The sequence below is a fragment of the Arachis hypogaea genome, chromosome 13 (assembly GCF_003086295.3).
Source record: "Arachis hypogaea cultivar Tifrunner chromosome 13, arahy.Tifrunner.gnm2.J5K5, whole genome shotgun sequence".
NCBI lineage: Eukaryota > Viridiplantae > Streptophyta > Magnoliopsida > Fabales > Fabaceae > Arachis > Arachis hypogaea.
The window spans coordinates 118,062,988-118,085,204 of NC_092048.1; the positions used below are offsets into that span (position 1 = coordinate 118,062,988).

Consider the following 22,217-nt stretch of genomic DNA (forward strand, 5'->3'; position numbering starts at 1 on the left):
TCTTGTTGTAATTCCTCTTATTTTGTTTCTAGGTTTTGTAATTGAGATACTCTTGTTCTCTTTATTTTCTTTCAATAATGCAATTTGAGGTAATTCATGATAATTGTGATTTCCTTGATTGTTGTTGTTAATTCTTTACATTCAATTGTGGTTAGAATTCATTCTTGTTGTGATTGACTATACTTTTCTTTTGTGCCTTCCAAGTGTTTGATTAAATGCTTGGAAGAATGTTAGACTAGAATTTTATGTTCTTGGCTTGAGAAGGTAACTTAGGATTTCTTGAGTCACTAGTGTCCAATTGATTGATAGTTGATAGCCATTAACTCTAGCCTTCATTAATCCAATTAGTGGAAAGCTAGGACTTATGGACTAGGATTGATATAACTCACTTGACCTTCCTTTGTTGATCGATTTAAGGATGACTAAGTGGGATTAATCCTTGCAACTACCATACTTGTGGCTAGTGATAATGATGAAGACCCTTGACAACCAAACCTTGCCAAGACCATTTTGTGAATAAAGTTTTCCTACCATTTACTATTCACATTCCTCATCCAAAACCCCAAAATAAACAAGTCCATAACCAATAACAAGAACACTACCCTGCAAGTCCTTTGAGAGACGACCCGAAGTTTAAATACTTTGATTTATAGATTTTAGGGGTTTGTACTTGTGACAAACAAATTTTTGCATGAAAGGATTATTGTTGGTTTAGAGACTATACTTCAACGAGTTTTCATTTGTGAAATTCTAAACCGTCAAAAATCCAATCATCAATGGTCCGCCACTAAGTTTTGGGAACCACTCCTATCCTTGATCTCCAAGTCAAATTCTTGTAACAAAAGCACCCAACGAATTAATCTCGGTTTTGATTCCTTTTTGGCCAACAAATACTTTAGTGCCGCGTGATCCGAGAACACTACTTCCTTGGAACCAAGAAGATAGGCTCGGAACTTGTCCAAAGCAAAAACAATAGCTAGGAGTTCCTTCTCGGTAGTAGTGTAATTGGATTGGACTCCGTCTAGTGTCTTTGAAGCATAAGCTATGACATAGGGAATCTTACCCTCGCGTTGTGCTAACGTGGCTCCTATCGCATAATTCGAAGCATCACACATGATTTCAAATGGTTGAGCCCAATTCGGTCCTCGCACAATAGGAGCTTGTGTCAATGCCACTTTAAGTTTGTCATATGCTTCCATACATTCCTTGCTTAGCTCAAATTCAGTGTCCTTTTGCAGTAGTCGAGAGAGAGGTAGGGCTACCTTGCTAAAGTCTTTGATGAATCTCCGGTAGAATCCTGCATGCCCAAGAAAAGAGTGGACTTCCCTCTCGGAGGAGGGGTAAGGCAAACTAGATATGACATTTATTTTTGCCGGATCTACGGAGATGCCTTCTTTTAAAACTATGTGCCCTAAAACAATGCCTTGTTTGACCATGAAATGACACTTTTCAAAATTTAAGACAAGGTTTGTTTTGGTGCATCTCTCTGAGACTTTTTCAAGGTTAACTAAGCAATGATCAAATGAATCACCGTACACGCTAAAGTCGTCCATGAAGACTTCCATACATTGCTCTAGAAAGTCCGCAAATAGGCTCATCCTGCATCTTTGAAACGTTGCCGGTGCGTTGCATAGGCCAAATGACATACGTTTGTAAGCATACGTTCCAAAGGGGCAAGTAAATGTTGTTTTTTCTTGGTCCTCTAGAGCAATGTGTATTTGGAAGTATCCGGAGTAACCATCAAGAAAGCAGTAATATGATTTACCGGCTAGTCGATCAAGCATTTGATCGATGAACGGTAGTGGGAAGTGGTCTTTTCTTGTGGCTGCATTCAACCTTCGGTAGTCTATGCATACTCTCCAAGAATTTTGCACTCTTGTTGCTATAAGTTCACCGCTTTCATTTTTGATTGTGGTCACCCCGGATTTCTTTGGCACCACTTGGACCGGGCTTACCCACTCGCTATCCGAGATAGGATAGATGATGTCCGCTTCAAGTAGCCGAGTGACCTCTTTTTTCACCACCTCAAGAATGGTTGGATTAAGTCTCCTTTGAGGTTGTCAGACCGGTCTTGCTCCTTCTTCAAGGAATATGCGGTGCTCGCATACTTGGGGCTTATTCCCACTAGATCCGCCAAACTTCACCCGATTGCCCTTTTATTTTTTCTCAATACCTCTAGCAACTTTTCTTCTTGTTGAGGAGTTAGCTCTTGTGCAATTATCACGGGGAGCTTTTGGGCTTCATCAAGATATGAGTACCTTAGGTGGGGAGGTAGTGGCTTCAATTCCATCTTTTTGTCATGATTTGATGTTTGGATTTCCGGATGGTTTGTATGGTGTGTGGTGTTTAATTTGCTTGGATCTTCATTTGCCTCTTCAATCATATACTTCTCATCTAACTTTGCAAGGTGCACTTTGGCAACAATGTTGTCAATTGGGTCACACCGGAATAGAGAGTGATTTTCCGGTGGATGCTTCATTGCTTCTTCTAGGCTAAAACTCACGACTCTCCCATCTATCTCAAATGAGTATGTTCCCGAGTAAGCATCTAGCTTAAATCTAGAAGTTCTCAAAAATTGTCTTCCAAGTAGGATGGATGATGCTCTCTCGGTTTCACTTGATGGCATTTCAAGGACATAGAAGTCAATCAGAAATACCAACCCTTTGATATTCACCAATACATCTTCCACAACACCCGTCACGGTTATTATGCTTTTATCCGCTAGGACAAATCTCGCCGTCAACCTTTTTAGTGGTGGTAACTTCAATACCCGGCAGACGGAGAGAGGCATGATGCTAACACATGCTCCAAGGTCACACATACAATCTACGAATTGAACTCCATTGACGGTGCAAGTGACCATACAAGGGCCCGGATCATCACACTTCTCGGGCAATGCTCCCATTAAAGCGGAAATAGAACTCCCCAATGGGATGGTTTCCAATTCAAGAATTCTATCCTTGTTCATGCATAGATCTTTAAGGAATTTTGCATATCTAGGAACTTGATGGATAGCATCAAATAGGGGGATGGTTACCTCAACTTTCTTGAACATTTCTACCATTTTGGGGTCGAGTTCTATACGCTTCCTAGCTTTCTTTGCAAGTGTTGGAAATGGGAGTGGTTGAGCAATTTCTTCTTCCAAGGTTCTCTTGGTCTTGGGGGTCTCTTTTGTTGGTTGAGTTTCATCCTCAACTATGACTTGTGGTGTCTCTTTTTCCACTACCTCTTCTATATCTATTCTCTCCTCCTCCTGAGTGATTGTGATGGGATTTGAATCCTTTGCTCTCTTCTCTTTTAATTGTGTTCCGGATCTCAGGGTGATGGCATTGATGCCCCCCTTAGGATTGGGTTGAGGTTGAGAGGGAATGACGCTTTGGATTGGGGGTTGAGGAGTGGAATTTGATGATGTGTCCATTCGTGCAAGAAGAGCTTGTAGTGTAGAGGTGAGGCCGGTGAGACTAGAAGCAAGTGTGTTTTGTAGTTCCTTTTGGCCTTGGATGATGGTCCGGAGTGTTTCATCTTGGTTGGAGGGGGCGGTTGGATATGTGAGTTGAGGAGCTTGTGATTGGTTGGGTGGTTGTCTTTGATGTGGTGGTTGGTATGTTTGGTAGTTTCTTTGTTGGTTTTGTTGGTTGTATGGTGGGTTGTTTTGGTTGTATGGTGGCCGGTTTTGTGAATTGTTGTTCCATCTTTGACCTCCTCCATTGTTGTTGTTGTCCCTATTTCCTTGTTGATGATTGTCTCTCCAATTTTGATTGTGGTACCCACTCCCTTGATTGTAGCTTCCTCCTTGATAAGGGTGCCCTTGGTTAGGATTACCGCCTTGGTCGTACCCTTGATTTGGGCGGTCATAGAAATTGTGGGTAGCCGCCAAAGTGTTGTCCTCTTGAAGGCTTGGGCACTCATCCGTGTAGTGGGAATAGCAAGAACAAATGCCACACACTTTTTGAGGGACCAATTGTTGATTGTGTTGTTGAGGGGTGATGCGCATAAACTTGTTATGCTACGATTTAGGAAATTGCACGATCGGCAAAATTCCTTCCGGCAAGTGCACCGGTTATCGTCAAGTAAAAACTCACAATAGAGTGAGGTCGAATCCCACAAGGATTGGTTGAGTGAGCAATTCGGATTAGAAGTGTGTTCTAGTTGAGCTGAATCAAGATTTAGATGAGAATTGCGGAATGTAAAATTGGCGGGAAAAGTAAATGACAAGAAATTGAAATGGCGGAATCTTAAATTGCATGAATTAAAGAGCAGAAGCTAAATTGCTGAAATTAAAAGGGAATGGGGGTGATTGCAAGAATTGAGTTGCAGAATGTAAATAGAAATTGGAAATCAGAAATGGGGAATTCATTGGGTGTTAGGAGATATTGAGATCTCCGAATCAAAACATGTATATCTCTTCCTCAACCAATGCATTCATTGAATTTTGCTTGGCAATCTTATATGATTGGATCCCAATCCCTTGGCTCACCAATTCTCTCTAAAAACAAACAAATTCCCAATCCCTTGGTTTAAATGTTCATAAGAAGAGATGATGCTCGATCACTGATTATACCACACAGTTTCATGAACCACAATTTGGTAGGATTACATGTCACAATATCCATCCAAACCCCAATCCAATTCACTGTGAGAAAGCTTCTCTAGCATGAATCCTCCATTCCTTTCCCAAGGTTCCGAAGGATTCCAATTATGGGTAGTTTCTTTCCCAAGACAACTACCCAATAGAATTAGAACGAGAAGCTTTCTAACAAAATTCAAGAGAAAAGATTGAAGAAGAAGATAAACTATTATTGATTCATTGAATTACAATAGAGCTCCCTAACCCAATGAAAGGGGTTTAGTGAGTCATAGCTCTTAATTCAACTACAAAGATATGAAAACTAGCTAAAAATCCAAAGTAAAAGGTAAAAGTCCCTTCTAACTTAAATTCTATCCTATTTATACACTTTCTATATTGAGCTTCTGTTGTGTTTCTTGGGCTTTGAGGCCTCTCCCTGCTTTCCTTTTGCCTTGGGTTTATGATCCATAATCTTGATGAGGTTGCTGATCCAAATTCTGTAACATTCATTGAGCCAACTTAGTGATAATCAAATAATGACACATGACTCAATAAATTGAAATTTCAAACTCATCAATCCTTCAGGCCCAATCCCATAAACCATGATATTCAATTGGGTTTCATACCAGAGTAAGTTTAAGTTAATGTTTGTGCTCAAAGACTAGCTTAAACAGAAATATTTTTGGCCCAGAAACCTTTTCCAAGAGTGGCGTTTAAGTTGCAGTTTAAGCTTAAACTGCAGCTTAAACGCCAGACACTTCCAGTGAGGCCTTTTGTAGAAGCACGTTTAAGCTTCAGTTTAAGGTTAAACTGAAGCTTAAACGTGGAAATGGAAGAAGGCAGCCCTGGAGAGTCATGTAGTCGAACACGTTTAAGCTTCAGTTTAAGGTTAAACTGAAGCTTAAACGTGGAGATAGGAAGGGCAGCCCTGGAGGTCGAACACGTTTAACCTCCAGTTTAAGGTTAAACTGGAGGTTAAACGTGGAAATGGAAGGAGGCATCCTGGAGGTCGAACACGTTTAACCTCCAGTTTAAGGTTAAACTGGAGGTTAAACGTGGAAGCTTAGAAGGGTAGCCCTGGAGGAGTCGAACACGTTTAAGCTCCAGTTTGAGGTCAAACTGGAGCTTAAACGTGGAAATGGAGAGAGCAACCCTGGAGGGGAAAACTTGGTCGAACACGTTTAAGCTCCAGTTTGAGGTCAAACTGGAGCTTAAACGTGGAAATGGCTCCCTGGTGCTTTTCCCATTCTGGCGTTTAACCTCCAGTTTAAGGTTAAACTGGAGGTTAAACGTGGAACTCCTTCCTGAGTGGCATTCTCATTCTGGCGTTTAACCTCCAGTTTAAGGTTAAACTGGAGGTTAAACGTGGAAATGCTTCTTTGGTGAGTCTTTCATTCTGGCGTTTAACCTCCAGTTTAAGGTTAAACTGGAGGTTAAACTTCAATTCCAGCATTTCTTAGCCTTCATGATTCTGGCGTTTAAGCTCCAGTTTAGGCTTAAACTGGAACTTAAACTCCACATGTGATATTCAAGCTTCCTTTATTGATTTTGTTGCTTCCTTGCTTAGCCTCTTCTTCCCTGAAATCATCCAAACAATTGCATCAAAGTCTTGCAACATTTCATGAGAGATCTTCCATTCATAGCATTCAAGTAATATAACTAAAACTCATGGAATTTGCATTAAAATCATACTGTTTGGATGGTTCATTGCTTTGTTCTTCATTTAACCATTTTTGGTTACTTTAAGCTCAAGAAAATGCATAAAACAACTAAAACTAACAGAAAAATGCTAGTGAAACTAGCCTAAGATGCCTTGGCATCACAACACCAAACTTAATACTTGCTTGTCCCTAAGCAAGTCCTGAGTTATTTGAGAAGAAAGTATGAAACAGAAAGCAATTACATTGGCTATATTAGCAATCATTTGAAGTTCATCAGAAGGGTTTTATGCAGAAAGTTGCAGCATCACTTTTTCATACTTATCAGGTAAGATTATCACTTTTTCATTGCATCCATCAAACACTGCTATGGCCTCTTGTTATTCTTATGTCTTTGGCACTTTTCTCTTCTTTGTCTTTCTTTTCTTTTTCTTAGAGCTCCTTTGCTCCTTGTTTGCTTAGTGTCATGTGTTGCACAAGCCTTTGGCATTTTCTTTTTCTTATCAGTGCACTACACCTATCCACTTTAGGCATTTTAGTTCACATTTCTTCTTGAGATATTGGTGCCCAGCACCTCTTTGTGTGACTAAATGTTTTGTATTTAGGTTGCTCTTGATAATGGACTTTTGGTTGATAATCCCGGGTTAGTTAACCCAAGTTACCGAGTGTTGAAGCACTCCTCAGAACCTATTCATCCAAGCATATCCTTAATACAAAAACACCACAGGCATTTGTCTCAGAAGTTCAAACCATTGGTGCCTAGCTTATTTTCTCAATTTTTCTGCTTTTTGGTTGCCTTTTTCAGTGGCTTTTTCTTCTTCTTTTTCTTTCTTTTTTTTATGGCCAAAGACATTTATTCATCAAGATCCATAGACAGTTTTCAATTTCTACATAAAAAATGATAATTCTACACTCTATTTCCAGTGATGTGACTTAACAATCAAGCATGCATACCACCACTTAATTCTACTTGATTTGTCACTAATTGAGCTAAGTCACTTTTGTTCAAACTTTTCTTTTATTTTTGGAAACAGAACAAGCATGGCAAGCATTTGTTTAAGATGGTGAAGTTATATCCAAATATCTAGGCATTCACTTTATTCAAAGAAAATAAACAGACAAATATACTAAATACTTCATATTCCAGAAAGATTCAACATTTACAGTTTAAACTAGAACAAGCATGCTTTTGTTTGCCCTTTTTAAAGAATTATCAAGGAACAATACCACCTTGTGAAATTCCTTTTTCTCTTTGTTGCTAGGAACCAATTTGATTTCTCCTTCTTCTCCTAAATTGTTGCTTCATGCTTTAAGATCCTTGTTTCCTTTCCTGCAAAGAGTGATGAAGTTGCTTGCTTCTCAAGCACTTGAGTGGTTAGCTCAACTATGTGTGGGTAAGTATCTGAGTCTTAAGTTGGTGTGTGAACACCAAACTTAGTCTCCCACTTACTTCTCTGTGCTTTGAATCCTTGAGTTCTCTTTGGAATGAAGTTGCTACTAAGGGTTTTAAGCATTTCTGTGACTGCTTAGAATGGTTGTTCCTTTCATATAATTCAAAGGTTGTTGTGTTCAGTTGATCTTTATGGTGGAACACCAAACTTAGAGTCACACATTCCCCTTTGAATTATTGATCACGAATTCATTGTTTGGTGTGAAACACCAAACTTAATTCTTTGCAATGCACAGAAACTCTTTCACCCTTTTTATTGAAACAAATAAAAGAAACAGCAAAAGGGTATCACCTCAGGTTGGGTTGCCTCCCAACAAGCGCTTCTTTAACGTCATTAGCTTGACGGTCAGCTTCCTCAGTTGAGGTGATATTTAACCTTGTCCTTCTCCTCCACATCTCCCAAGTAATGTTTGAGTCTTTGACCGTTCACAACGAAGGTTCGTTGTGACTTTTCTTCCATGATTTCTACTTGTCCATAATTGGAGACCTTGGTGACAAGGAATGGTCTAGACCACCTTGACTTTAGCTTCCCTGGAAATAGCTTCAGCCTAGAATTGTAGAGCAATACTTTTTGTCCTTCTTCAAATTTCCTTGGAGCTATGTTGCTGTCATGCTTCTTCTTTGCTCTTTCTTTGTAAATTTTGGCATTCTCATAAGCTTCAGCTCTGAATTCTTCCAACTCTTGGATTTGCAACATCCTTCTTTCTCCAGCAGCTTTGCTGTCCAAGTTCAAAAGTTTCAAGGCCCAGTATGCCTTGTGCTCCAACTCCAGTGGCAAATGGCAAGCTTTTCCATATACTAGTTGGAAAGGAGACATTCCAATTGGTGTTTTGAAAGCTGTCCTATATGCCCAAAGAGCATCATCCAGCTTAATCGACCAGTCCTTCCTTGAAGTTCCCATAGTCTTTTCCAGGATTCTTTTGAGTTCTCTGTTAGATATTTCGGCTTGCCCACTTGTCTGTGGATGGTATGGTGTGGCTACCTTGTGTTTGACTCCATATTTTAGAAGCAATGCCTCTAATGGTTTGTTGCAGAAGTGGCTTCCTCCATCACTGATGATTGCTCTTGGAACCCCAAAACGGCAAAAAATGTGTTTTCTGAGGAAGTTCATGACTACCTTATTATCATTGGTTGGGGTTGCTATTGCTTCAACCCATTTGGAGACATAGTCTACTGCCACAAGAATGTAATTATTTGAATATGAGGAGGGAAAGGGTCCCATGAAATCTATCCCCCATACATCAAACAATTCAAGTTCCAGAATGAATTGTTGTGGCATTTCATTTCTTCTTGGCAGGTTCCCCGCTTTCTGGCATTCATGGCAGTGCTTCACTAGTTCCTTTGCATCTTTGAATATAGTGGGCCAATAAAAACCACACTGCAATACCTTAGCTGCTGTTCTTTCTCCTGCAAAATGTCCTCCATAAGTGGAGCCATGGCAGTCCCATAAGACTTCCCTTCCTTCTTCCTCTGATATGCATCTTCTGAGTATGCCATCGGAACATTTTTTGAACAAGTATGGTTCGTCCCAGATGAAGTATTTGGCATCATTTACCAATTTCTTCCTTTGATGTTTGTTAAATTCCAACGGTAAACTCCCAGTGGCCTTGAAGTTTGCTATGTCTGCAAACCAGGGTGCTTTGTGAATTACCATGAGTTGTTCATCAGGAAAGCACTCATTTATATGTGTGCTTTGTGCGCTTCCTTCTTCACATGGTATTCTTGATAAATGGTCTGCCACCTTGTTCTCTACACCCTTCTTGTCTTTGATTTCAATGTCAAATTCCTGCAACAAAAGAACCCATCTAATAAGTCTTGGTTTGGATTCTTGTTTAGCAAGTAAGTATTTTAAAGCTGAATGATCAGTGAAGACAATGACTTTAGATCCAATGAGATAGGATCTAAATTTGTCAAATGCAAAGACTATTGCCAAGAGTTCTTTTTCAGTGGTTGTGTAATTCCTTTGGTTATCATTCAAGACTTTACTGGCATAATAAATCACATGTACCAAATTGTCTTTCCTTTGTCCTAACACTGCCCCAATAGCAAGGTCTGATGCATCACACATCAGTTCAAAAGGTAAGTTCCAATCAGGTGGGGCAATGATAAGTGCAGAGGAAAGTTTTTGCTTCAAAAGTTCATAGGCTAGCATGCAATTTTTATCAAATACAAAGGGTGTATCAGAGACAAGCAAGTTACTCAAAGGTTTGGCTATTTTAGAAAAGTCTCTAATAAACCTTCTGTAAAAACCAGCGTGTCCCAAAAAACTCCTAACTGCCTTGACATTACTTGGTGGAGGTAGTTTTTCAATGAGTTCCACCTTAGCCCTGTCCACCTCAATGCCTCTATTAGAGATTTTGTGGCGAAGGACTATTCCTTCTGTGACCATGAAATGGCATTTTTCCCAGTTTAAGACTAGGTTAGTCTCTTGGCACCTCTTTAGCACCAAGGCAAGGTGGTGTAGGCAGCTAGGAAAAGAATCTCCAAACACAGAAAAATCGTCCATGAAGACCTCAATAAATTTTTCAATCATGTCCGAAAAGATGGACAGCATGCATCTTTGGAAAGTGGCAGGTGCATTGCACAATCCAAAGGGCATGCGTCTATAAGCAAAAACTCCATATGGACAAACAAATGATGTTTTCTCTTGATCTCTAGGATCAACTACTATTTGGTTGTAGCCTGAATATCCATCCAAAAAGCAATAGTAAGCATGTCCGGCAAGCCTTTCAAGCATCTGATCCATGAATGGGAGTGGGAAATGATCTTTTCTGGTGGCTTCATTAAGCTTCCTATAGTCTATGCACATCCTCCACCCAGTGACAGTTCTTGTGGGTATGAGTTCGTTCCTCTCATTTGGCACCACAGTTATGCCACCCTTCTTGGGAACTACATGGATGGGACTAACCCATGGGCTATCAGAAATGGGGTAGATTACCCCTGCCTGCCATAACTTCATGACCTCCTTTTGTACCACTTCTTTCATGACGGGGTTTAATCTTCTCTGAGCTTGGATGGAGGGTCTAGCATCCTCTTCTAACAAGATTTTATGCATGCATATTGATGAACTTATCCCCTTCAAATCAGCTAGGGTCCATCCAATGGCATCTTGATGAGTTTGTAGCACCCTTAATCAATTCTTCTTCCTGTTCTTGACTCAGGGCAGAGCTAATGATAACAGGATAACTCTCATCACTACCCAAGTATGCATACTTGAGATTAGGGGGCAATGCTTTGAGCTCAGGTTTTGGTGCTTCCTTCTCTTCTTTCACTATCTCTGGCATGTTTGGCATGGTTGTTTCAGCAGCCTTGATGTCACTAACTTCTATGTCCTTGGTGAACTCCTCCTCTGCAACTTCCTTTGTTGTTTCCTCAAAGGTTTCTTGTACTGCAATGTCCACTACATCCACCCTCATGCATTCCCTTAGTGATTCTGATGGATAGCTCATTGCCGTGAATACATTAAACACCAATTTCTCATCATGTAGTCTAAGAGTGAGTTCACCCTTTTGTACATCTATGATGGCTCCAGCAGTAGCCAGGAAGGGTCTTCCCAGAATTATTGAAGCTTTGGCTTCTTCCTCCATATCTAACACCACAAAATCAGCAGGAAATATAAAATCTCCCACTTTCACCAACAAATCCTCAACTATCCCATGAGGGAATTTAAAAGTTCGATCTGCCAATTGGAGGGCCATTCTTGTTGGTTTGGCTTCTTCAATCTTCATTCTTCTCATCATTGTTAGAGACATCAAATTGATACTGGCCCCTAAGTCACACAAGGCCTTCTCTACCATGACTTCTCCTATAATGCAGGGGATTTGGAAACTGCCTGGGTCCTTCAATTTCTGAGGCAATTTGTGCTGAATGATGGCACTGCATTCTTCAGTTAACAACACAGTTTCCTCATTTCTCCAGCTTCTCTTCTTGGTCATCAATTCCTTTAAGAATTTTGCATATAGTGGCATTTGCTCTATTGCCTCAGCAAAGGGAATGTTGATTTGAAGCTTCTTGAAAATCTCCAAGAACCGGGAGAATTGGCCATCCTTTTCACTTTTCATCAAACGTTGAGGATAAGGTGCTTTAGGTGTATAAGGCTTCAGGACCTCTTTTTCTTTTTCTTTTGTTGCAGACGGTGTAAAAGATTGTCCTTGTTCTTTGTCTTTCACCTTTTCCTTTGCTTCATCCTCTGTGGTTTCCTTTGAGATCTCCTTTAGATTCTTTCCACTTCTGAGGGTTATGGCCTTACATTCTTCCCTTGCAATAGCCTTGGCAGCATGAGAAGCGCTTGTCCCAGGGGTTTGCTTAGACAAATACACAATTTGATTTTCTAGCTTCTGGATGGCAGCTCCTTGGTTTTGCAGGTTAGAGTTTACTTCTTCCTTAAAAGCTTTCAATTCGGTTATGTCTTGACTCATGGTTGCAAGCATTCCTTCTATCCGGTTTAATTGATCTTGAAATTGTTGGTTCAGATTAGGTTGGGTAGGTTGATTATTTTGGCCATAATATGGTGGTTGTGAGTAAGTGTTTTGTGTGGCTTGGTATGATCTTTGGTTGGAGTTTTGATATGTGGAATTGTTATGTTGGTTGTGGTTGTAAGGTTTGTGGTTTTGTGGTTGGGTTTGTTGGTTCCCCCACCCAAAGTTTGGGTGATTTTTCCATCCTGGGTTGTAAGTGTTGGAGTGTGGATCATATGATTGCCTTTGTTGGTTTCCCACATAGTTGGCCTCTTCCCAATCACCTCCTTCAATGCTTACTTCCTCTTGATCTTGTGTGTGTATTGCAGCCACTTGCTTTGTTTCTAATTGCCTGGTAAGCTCTGCTAGTTGCTTGGCAAACACCTTGTTTTGGGCTAGAATTGTATCAACATGGTTCAGCTCCATGACTCCCTTAGTGTTGTGCCTTTCTGATGCATAGTAGTACTCATTCTCAGCCACTGTCTCAATCACTTCAATGGCTTCTTCCACAGTCTTTTTCCTGTTCAATGAACCTCCTGATGAATGGTCTACAGCCTTCCTTGATTCATAAGAGAGTCCATCATAGAAAATATGCAATTGCACCCAATCATGGAACATGTCTGGTGGGCATTTCCTTGTCAAATCATTGAATCTCTCCCATGCCTCGTAGAGAGTTTCACCATCTTGTTGTCTAAAAGTCTGAACCTCAGATCGAAGCCTATTGACCTTTTGTGGGGGTAGAAACGTGCCAGAAACTTTCTTTCCACCTCATCCCATGTTGTTAGACTCCCCCTTGGGAATGATTCCAGCCACTTAGCTGCTTTGTCCCTAAGTGAAAATGGGAACAAAAGCAGTTTATAGGCATCTTCCTGGACTCCATTGGACTTCACAGTGTCACAAATTCTCAAGAATTTTGTGAGATGTTGGTTGGGATCTTCATTAGCACTCCCACCAAATGAACAATGATTCTCCACAAGTGATATTAGCTGTGGTTTGAGCTCAAAATTGTTGGCCTGAATGGGTGGTTTCTGAATGCTGCTACCACAATTCCCAGAGGTTGGGTTTATGTATGAACTAAGAACCCTCCTCTCAGGAATAGCATTGTTTCCATCAGCTCTCTCATGGTTGTGAACTTCTCTCTCTATGTTGAGGTCTAGAGCTTCCTCAAAATTGTCCTCAGATTCTCCTTCAGATTCCTCTTCTCCCAGTACTCTCTTCCCTCTTGCTTCCCTTCTCAGTCTATGAAGGGTCCTCTCTGGTTCGGTATATGGAGGAGTTGATGTCTCTCCTCTCCTACCTGTCATACAAGAACACAGCACAGGCAACAAACAAGTGAAATACTCTTGGTTAATGGAAGAGTATGGTTAGAGCAATTGAGGAATTAATTCAAACAGTTAGTGAGTCAGTGAGTTAGTTGCTTGAATTTAAAGGCATAAAGAAAGAAAGCATGTAACTGAGTGCAGAAATTAAAATTCAACAAGTAACTTGAACAGAATTAACAAAGCAAGAGAAAATTGCTCAATCTAGTTAGCTTCCAATTGGAGAATTGTCAATCGAAAACCAATCCCCGGCAACGGCGCCATAAACTTGATGCGCATAAACTTGTTATGCTACGATTTAGGAAATTGCACGATCGGCAAAATTCCTTCCGGCAAGTGCACCGGTTATCGTCAAGTAAAAACTCACAATAGAGTGAGGTCGAATCCCACAAGGATTGGTTGAGTGAGCAATTCGGATTAGAAGTGTGTTCTAGTTGAGCTGAATCAAGATTTAGATGAGAATTGCGGAATGTAAAATTGGCAGGAAAAGTAAATGACAAGAAATTGAAATGGCGGAATCTTAAATTGCATAAATTAAAGAGCAGAAGCTAAATTGCTGAAATTAAAAGGGAATGGGGGTGATTGCAAGAATTGAGTTGCAGAATGTAAATAGAAATTGGAAATCAGAAATGGGGAATTCATTGGGTGTTAGGAGATATTGAGATCTCCGAATCAAAACATGTATATCACTTCCTCAACCAATGCGTTCATTGAATTTTGCTTGGCAATCTTATATGATTGGATCCCAATCCCTTGGCTCACCAATTCTCTCTAAAAACAAACAAATTCCCAATCCCTTGGTTTAAATGTTCATAAGAAGAGATGATGCTCGATCACTGATTATACCACACAGTTTCATGAACCACAATTTGGTAGGATTACATGTCACAATATCCATCCAAACCCCAATCCAATTCACTGTGAGAAAGCTTCTCTAGCATGAATCCTCCATTCCTTTCCCAAGGTTCCGAAGGATTCCAATTATGGGTAGTTTCTTTCCCAAGACAACTACCCAATAGAATTAGAACGAGAAGCTTTCTAACAAAATTCAAGAGAAAAGATTGAAGAAGAAGATAAACTATTATTGATTCATTGAATTACAATAGAGCTCCCTAACCCAATGAAAGGGGTTTAGTGAGTCATAGCTCTTAATTCAACTACAAAGATATGAAAACTAGCTAAAAATCCAAAGTAAAAGGTAAAAGTCCCTTCTAACTTAAATTCTATCCTATTTATACACTTTCTATATTGAGCTTCTGTTGTGTTTCTTGGGCTTTGAGGCCTCTCCCTGCTTTCCTTTTGCCTTGGGTTTATGATCCATAATCTTGATGAGGTTGCTGATCCAAATTCTGTAACATTCATTGAGCCAACTTAGTGATAATCAAATAATGACACATGACTCAATAAATTGAAATTTCAAACTCATCAATCCTTCAGGCCCAATCCCATAAACCATGATATTCAATTGGGTTTCATACCAGAGTAAGTTTAAGTTAATGTTTGTGCTCAAAGACTAGCTTAAACAGAAATATTTTTGGCCCAGAAACCTTTTCCAAGAGTGGCGTTTAAGTTGCAGTTTAAGCTTAAACTGCAGCTTAAACGCCAGACACTTCCAGTGAGGCCTTTTGTAGAAGCACGTTTAAGCTTCAGTTTAAGGTTAAACTGAAGCTTAAATGTGGAAATGGAAGAAGGCAGCCCTGGAGAGTCATGTAGTCGAACACGTTTAAGCTTCAGTTTAAGGTTAAACTGAAGCTTAAACGTGGAGATAGGAAGGGCAGCCATGGAGGTCGAACACGTTTAACCTCCAGTTTAAGGTTAAACTGGAGGTTAAACGTGGAAATGGAAGGAGGCATCCTGGAGGTCGAACACGTTTAACCTCCAGTTTAAGGTTAAACTGGAGGTTAAACGTGGAAGCTTAGAAGGGTAGCCCTGGAGGAGTCGAACACGTTTAAGCTCCAGTTTGAGGTCAAACTGGAGCTTAACCGTGGAAATGGAGAGAGCAACCCTGGAGGGGAAAACTTGGTCGAACACGTTTAAGCTCCAGTTTGAGGTCAAACTGGAGCTTAAACGTGGAAATGGCTCCCTGGTGCTTTTCCCATTCTGGAGTTTAACCTCCAGTTTAAGGTTAAACTGGAGGTTAAACGTGGAACTCCTTCCTGAGTGGCATTCTCATTCTGGCGTTTAACCTCCAGTTTAAGGTTAAACTGGAGGTTAAACGTGGAAATGCTTCTTTGGTGAGTCTTTCATTCTGGCGTTTAACCTCCAGTTTAAGGTTAAACTGGAGGTTAAACTTCAATTCCAGCATTTCTTAGCCTTCATGATTCTGGCGTTTAAGCTCCAGTTTAGGCTTAAACTGGAACTTAAACTCCACATGTGATATTCAAGCTTCCTTTATTGATTTTGTTGCTTCCTTGCTTAGCCTCTTCTTCCCTGAAATCATCCAAACAATTGCATCAAAGTCTTGCAACATTTCATGAGAGATCTTCCATTCATAGCATTCAAGTAATATAACTAAAACTCATGGAATTTGCATTAAAATCATACTGTTTGGATGGTTCATTGCTTTGTTCTTCATTTAACCATTTTTGGTTACTTTAAGCTCAAGAAAATGCATAAAACAACTAAAACTAACAGAAAAATGCTAGTGAAACTAGCCTAAGATGCCTTGGCATCAAGGGGGGGGGGGAGAGTGTTGTTGATATGGTTGAGGTTGAGGTTGAGGTTGAGGTTGTTGTGGTTGTTGTTGGCTCAATTGGAGTTGCCTCAAGACGGATGTCATTTCGCTCAAGGATTTGGTTAGAGCGATGGTTTCACTACTAGTGGATACCTCATTCACGGTTCTTGGGTGGTTGACTCTTCGTCTCATATGTTGATTGGATTCGGCTAAGTCAATGATAAGTTGCCATGCCTCCTCCGCTGTTTTATATTTAGACAAAGAACCATTGCTAGAGGTGTCCAAGAGGGTTCTATCTTGTTCTCCATCCCTTGACATATGTATCCAAGCAATACTTGAGTGTCAAGCATGTGATTAGGGCATGCGTCTAATAGCTTACAAAACCGTTCCCAATACTCGTACAGTGGTTCCGTTTCACCTTGTACAATACAAGACATTTCCTTCCTTAGCCTATCCATCTTCTCCGGGGGCAAGAATTTATCCAAGAATCCTCGTCTAAGCAAGTCCCAATCGGAGGTGACTTCACTAGATAAAGTGTAGAACCATTCTTTAGCCTTGTCCTCAAGAGAGAAAGGGAAAGCAAACAACCATATAACAACCTCATCGGATCCTTCCCGTCTTGTTGTTGAGCATATACGATGAAAGTCCTTGAGATGTCGAATAGGGTCTTGTGCGGGAAACCCATGAAATTTAGGTAGGAGGTTGATCAAAGCGGTCTTGAGTTCAAAGTTTGCATTCAAATTGGGGTGAGTTACATGAAGGGGTTGAAGGATATAATCCGGTGCACCCGCTTCCTTGATAGTAACTCTCATCGGAGCATCCATGGCGTTAGTACCTAAAACAAGAAAAGAATTGTTAGTGATTTTGATGGGAGAATGATTATTGCCTTCGTTGAGTGACGGTTCAATGTTCACTTTTAGTAAGGTGGTTGAGGTGGTGAAAACCTCTTCACCTTGTCCAAACCTTAACCGCTTCCGAGCTTGTCTAATATGAAACAAAGTTCGTTCTATTTCCGGATCAAAGGGGACTAAGCTCGGATTTGGTTGTGAACGCGTCATGCAATGAAGGGGAAGTAAAATTCATGGTAACAATGAGGGGTTAGTCACTTGGACAAAGAATCACAAAAAAATACAACTATATGCATGCACACATAACTACTCTAAGCAATAACATGGCACACTAAGCAATATCCTCGGCAACGGCGCCATTTTGATAAATGAAATTTATCATGCCGATATAGAATTCAATAATGGATATAATCGTGAGTATAGTCTAGTCGACATTCAAACTTCGCATCAAACAATCCTACAATCTATAACCGAGAGTACTAGTCCCCCGAGTCGTCCTCCCTTGGAATTGCTAGAGCATGCATCTTATCGATTAGGAAGCCTTGTTGTGGTTCTTTTGAAGGTTTAGCAAAATAAATGGCAAACAAGCAATCCATTTTTAGAAGACTTGGCCTGGGGTTGGCATTAGAAATTCTATCCTTATAGTCCCGTCAATGATGACAACAATTAGGCCTTGCTTCATTTAGTTAACCCCTAGGTATAGAGGAAAGTCAAATGAGAGTAACTAACTTGAGTCACAAGTCCTAGTTTTCACCTTAGGGAAATCTAGCTTTAGTGCACTCCAAGTCAATTAGCAATTTCTAATTCCAAATCAACAATTGACATAAACTATTCAACTCTTTCTAATGACTCAAACCCTATGCCAAGTAAGAAACTTTTACTCCATAACTAATGTTGGCATTTTATCAAACAATTGATGAGCAAGGAAAAAAGGCATAGTAAAAAAAATGAGAAGGAAGTAGAATTGAAAGTGCTTCAACACAAGGAACTAACAACAATTAACAAAGAACAACAATGGAATGAGCTTCTCAAGAAATTGAAAAAAATCCAAAACTACAAAGTTGAATCTAGGATCTATGAGGATTGAGCAATTACAAGCACTAATTGAGATTGGAGAAGAAGATCTATAACATGAACAAATGAATTGAGAATTGCAATGGATCTCACCAAAGTGTGATGGAAAATTCAGAAAATGGATGAAGATGAACCCTAATGAGAGCTTGGAATCTCCCTCTCTCTCTCTCTACCCAAGAGTGTAACTAACAATAACCAAAAAAATCTAGAACCATCTAAAAATGAGCCCAAAAGTCCTTAACCCTTCAACCCTTGGTCTTCTTAAGCTCTTCCCGCCAAGGCACTTCCCCCAAAATGAGATCTCCAACTGTCTCCACGCCCAGGTCACGTGACTTCTAAAAAAAATCATGTTCGAGCATCGGCGCGTACGCGTAAAGCACGCGTGCGCGCCACTGGGGCCTCTTGCAATGTGAGCGGAGGCGCAGCGTACACGTGCACGCCCATGGGGGTTATGGCCTAGCCGCTACACAAGCCGGCTCGTGGCTTGGCTTCTGGCTTTGACTTCTAGCTGCGCAATCCACGCGGGCGCGCCAAGTACGCGCACGCGCCCTTGCTGAAGTTTCCAAAGCTCAATTTCTCATGCTCCTTTCCTTCGCGCCCATTCTCCTTCTCTCTTCCGGTTCATCCCTGCCCTATATTCTGAAACCACTTAACACACAGGCCACGACATCGAACAGCATCAAGAGAAGATTAGAAATGTATCTAATTTAGTGCAAAATAAGCATGTTTTCATCCATGAGGCAAAAGTTAGGAAAGGAACACAAAGTCTTGTATTTTCATATGAAAAGCGTGTGGAATCATTGATAAAACCCCTGAAATCGATACAAGATAAACCCTCAAAATGGGGTTTATTAGACATATCCCAGAATTGAATGTCTTGCATAAGCTCTTGAGGGAATCGATTTTTTGCTTTGATCTCTATCATGGATTCTTGGACACGCGCTATGAAAAAATCTACATAACTCCTGCCAAGATAAGAGATGCACTGGGCCTAAATTCAGGAGGTATTATACTTTTCATCTTTTATATTTGTATTTTTCCTTTTTGATCTTTTTGTTATTTTTATATTAATTTGTTTATATTAAAATATTTCAGTTCATTCATTCAGTATTGACAAAAATTTTTATTCCTTAAGTAATTTCGGTTTATTCCTTAGTTTATTTGAGGTTCATTTGGATACAGAAAATGAATTCAAAGTATTCTTGTTGATGATTGTGCCTTTTTGACTGCTTGTTCAAATCTGAACTGATTGGTTTATATTAAAATATTGTAGGGGATAATTTTTCTGAAAAGGTTGCGTACAGCAAACTGAATGAGCAGCAGAAGGAGATTATCAACAACTTCAAAGGTGCTACTTTGGCGTCTTTGATAAAATCTGTGACGGATATGAGTGTTGAAAGGGAGGGGAACTTGCTGAAATTCAAGACGACATTCATCCTCTTCGTCCAGAAATGCTTCATGTTGCCGACAACAATAAGCACAGTCTTCTCGGTCCATAAGCCACCTCTCCTTCATGTGGAGACAGTCTGACAATGGAACTGGATGTCTCATGTGCTGAGCTTCCTGATCAAGGAGATCAAAGCCAAGAGAGTAGGACACAAACTTTCAGTTGATGGTTGCGTATTTCTTTTAATGATAATATATTTTCATAAAACGAAGTTCCCTGATTTAGAAGCAGACGACGCTCCCGGGCCACCATGGGTGGAGTACTGGATATGGAGAAGATTGGTCGATCAAATTGCCTTTGAGACAAATAATGAAATGGTAAATAAAAAAATTATTTCTCTTGAAATTTTGGTTCAGGTGCTTCTAAATTATTGTGTTAACTAAATAAGTTTCTGTTTTAAGGAATTGTGAAAAGAGCAGAATTGAGGGGGGGGGGAGAGACATAGAAGAAAAGAAGGGAAAACGTAGGAAAAGAAAAAGAAAGAAAAAAAAATAAACTTGTCATCCTGCATTCATTTTCGGAAGAAACATTTTTTGAATCTGAGTATACTTCTCACCATTACTTATCAAAAACTATCTATTTATTTAAAGTGTTATATTATTATTTTAACAAAATATTTTGTATGTATTGCAGAGAAGAAGAAGAAATGGAGAAAACACTACCAAATAAAAGAAAACAACCACAACAAGTGGTGAAAAAACAAAGCAAAAAAGGAGATTGTTCAGATGGATTCGGAAAGTGAAACTGAATCCGAAGATGAGTAAGATTCAAAAATGATTATTTTTTTTGTTATAAATATATATTCTGTTTTTATTAATTGAGTCTTTTTGACTGCTTGTTCAAATCTAAAATAATTTTGGTTTATTAGTGAATTAATTGAGGTTCACTTGATGATGCTGATAATTATTGATAATTTCGGTTCATTTCTAAGTTTAATTGAGGTTTATTTGGTTTAATTTCACTTGGATTTGCTGAAATTGTTAATGTGTGCTTATTAAGTTAGTTATAGTTCTGATATTTGTCAGTTGTATACATGCGATGTGTTTTTCTTGATGATTGAGTCTATTTGACTACTTGTTCAAATCTGAAATAATTTCAGTTCATTTGGAAATTAACTGAGCTTTACTTGATTGCTTGTTTCTCTGCTTATTTTTGAACATGGATTGTATGTTCAAATCATTTAAAAATTTTGGTCCATTTATTTTTGAACTAAGAATCATCCTGATTTTAAATCAAAACTTTTTGTATGAATTGTCAAAAGTGAAGAAGTAAAGGAGACGAGTAGTAAAAAAAGAAAACAAAAAAAATGAAGATAAAAAATGATGGTGCTGCAAAAACAAATGTTGTTCCAAATGACCGTGACTCTATGGATGCGCGATATGATTTATCACAGACGTAAGATTAAGTTTCTTATATAAAGTTCTTTTTCTTTCTCTGCTAAGTTTTTCTAAAACCTCATGTAATTTCTTTGGTTTTACTGAATAATATTTAATTTTTTGCTTAGATTGCCGACTGTAAATTTGGGCAGCGAAAGTGAACCTATGATTCAAACACAGACGAGCTTGGCACGATCTATAAATGCACCGAGCAATGCCAAGTAATTCATCTTAACATTTATTTACTTCTTCTGCTTTTAATTAGAATATCTCAGTTGATGATTTTAATTTCGTATCTTTTTTATTAGAAAAAATACTTCTGAATCTCCAGTTACATTTTTTAGAAGAAGAAAATGGAATGAAAAAAAAGAAAAATAGAATTTACAATCTCCAACTATGTAAGTTGAAACGTTAGTCTTTTAAATTTAGGTAATAATTTTTGCTTAATTATTGACATAGAATTTTATTTACTATTAGTAGCCCAACACCTAATGCTCAAGAATAAATCCTTGTGGTTCGAGAAGAAAGTTAGTCTCAACCTCTAGTTATGTGAGTTTTCCAATTTACTTTCCTATTCTAATCAATGTGCAAATTCACTTACTGTAGATTTCCAATTTACTTTCCAATTCTAATAATTCAATATTAACTCCTTTCTTGTTTATCTTTATTAGAGTTCCTATTGCAATCGCTCTCCCAAGATTTCTTGTGGAAGAGCTAAAACAACAAAAAATCTTTACCTCTATCTCTTCGGAAACTCAAATAGAAGAAGCTTCTGTTAATGAGTATGTTCTAATTAAAATAATTTTCATTAATTTTCATGCTATATAATAATAATTTTGGTTTACTTTGAAACACATTACTATGTAATCCAACTACCAGCCCCAAACTCAATAGCAATCCCTGGTGGAAATTTTGGAAAGGGAATTAGAGCTAGAAACTCCACTTAATATGTAAGTTTTAGTTAAAATTCAATTTATTAGTTTTGATGCCATATAATAATAATAATTTCGGTTCATTATTAAACACATTTTTGTGTAATCCAGCTGCCTTCCGGAATCCCAATAGCAAGCCTCCAAAGAAACTTTGGCAAGACAATCAGAGCAAGAATCTCCTCTTAATGTGTAATATTTACTTAAAATATTTTTTATTAGTTTTGATGCTATATAATAATAATTTTGGTTCATTATTAAACACTTTTCTGTGTAATCCAGCTTCTCTCCAGAACCTCAACAGCAAGCCCCCGAAGAAACTTTGGCAAGGCAATCGGAGAAAGAAGCTCCTCTTAATGTATAAGTTTTACTTAAAATCCTTTTTATTAGTTCTGATGCTATATCATAATACTTTTTT

The 22,217-nt window shown here is 39.0% G+C and overlaps 1 non-coding gene across 1 annotated transcript; it reads left to right on the forward strand.

Moving 5' to 3' along the window:
• The first annotated feature begins 12,748 nt into the window (after positions 1 to 12,748).
• LOC112739839 (small nucleolar RNA R71) lies at positions 12,749 to 12,852 on the forward strand. The gene has a single exon (XR_003170775.1). It is a non-coding gene; the product is annotated as a small nucleolar RNA R71 (small nucleolar RNA).
• Positions 12,853 to 22,217: the final 9,365 nt, after the last annotated feature.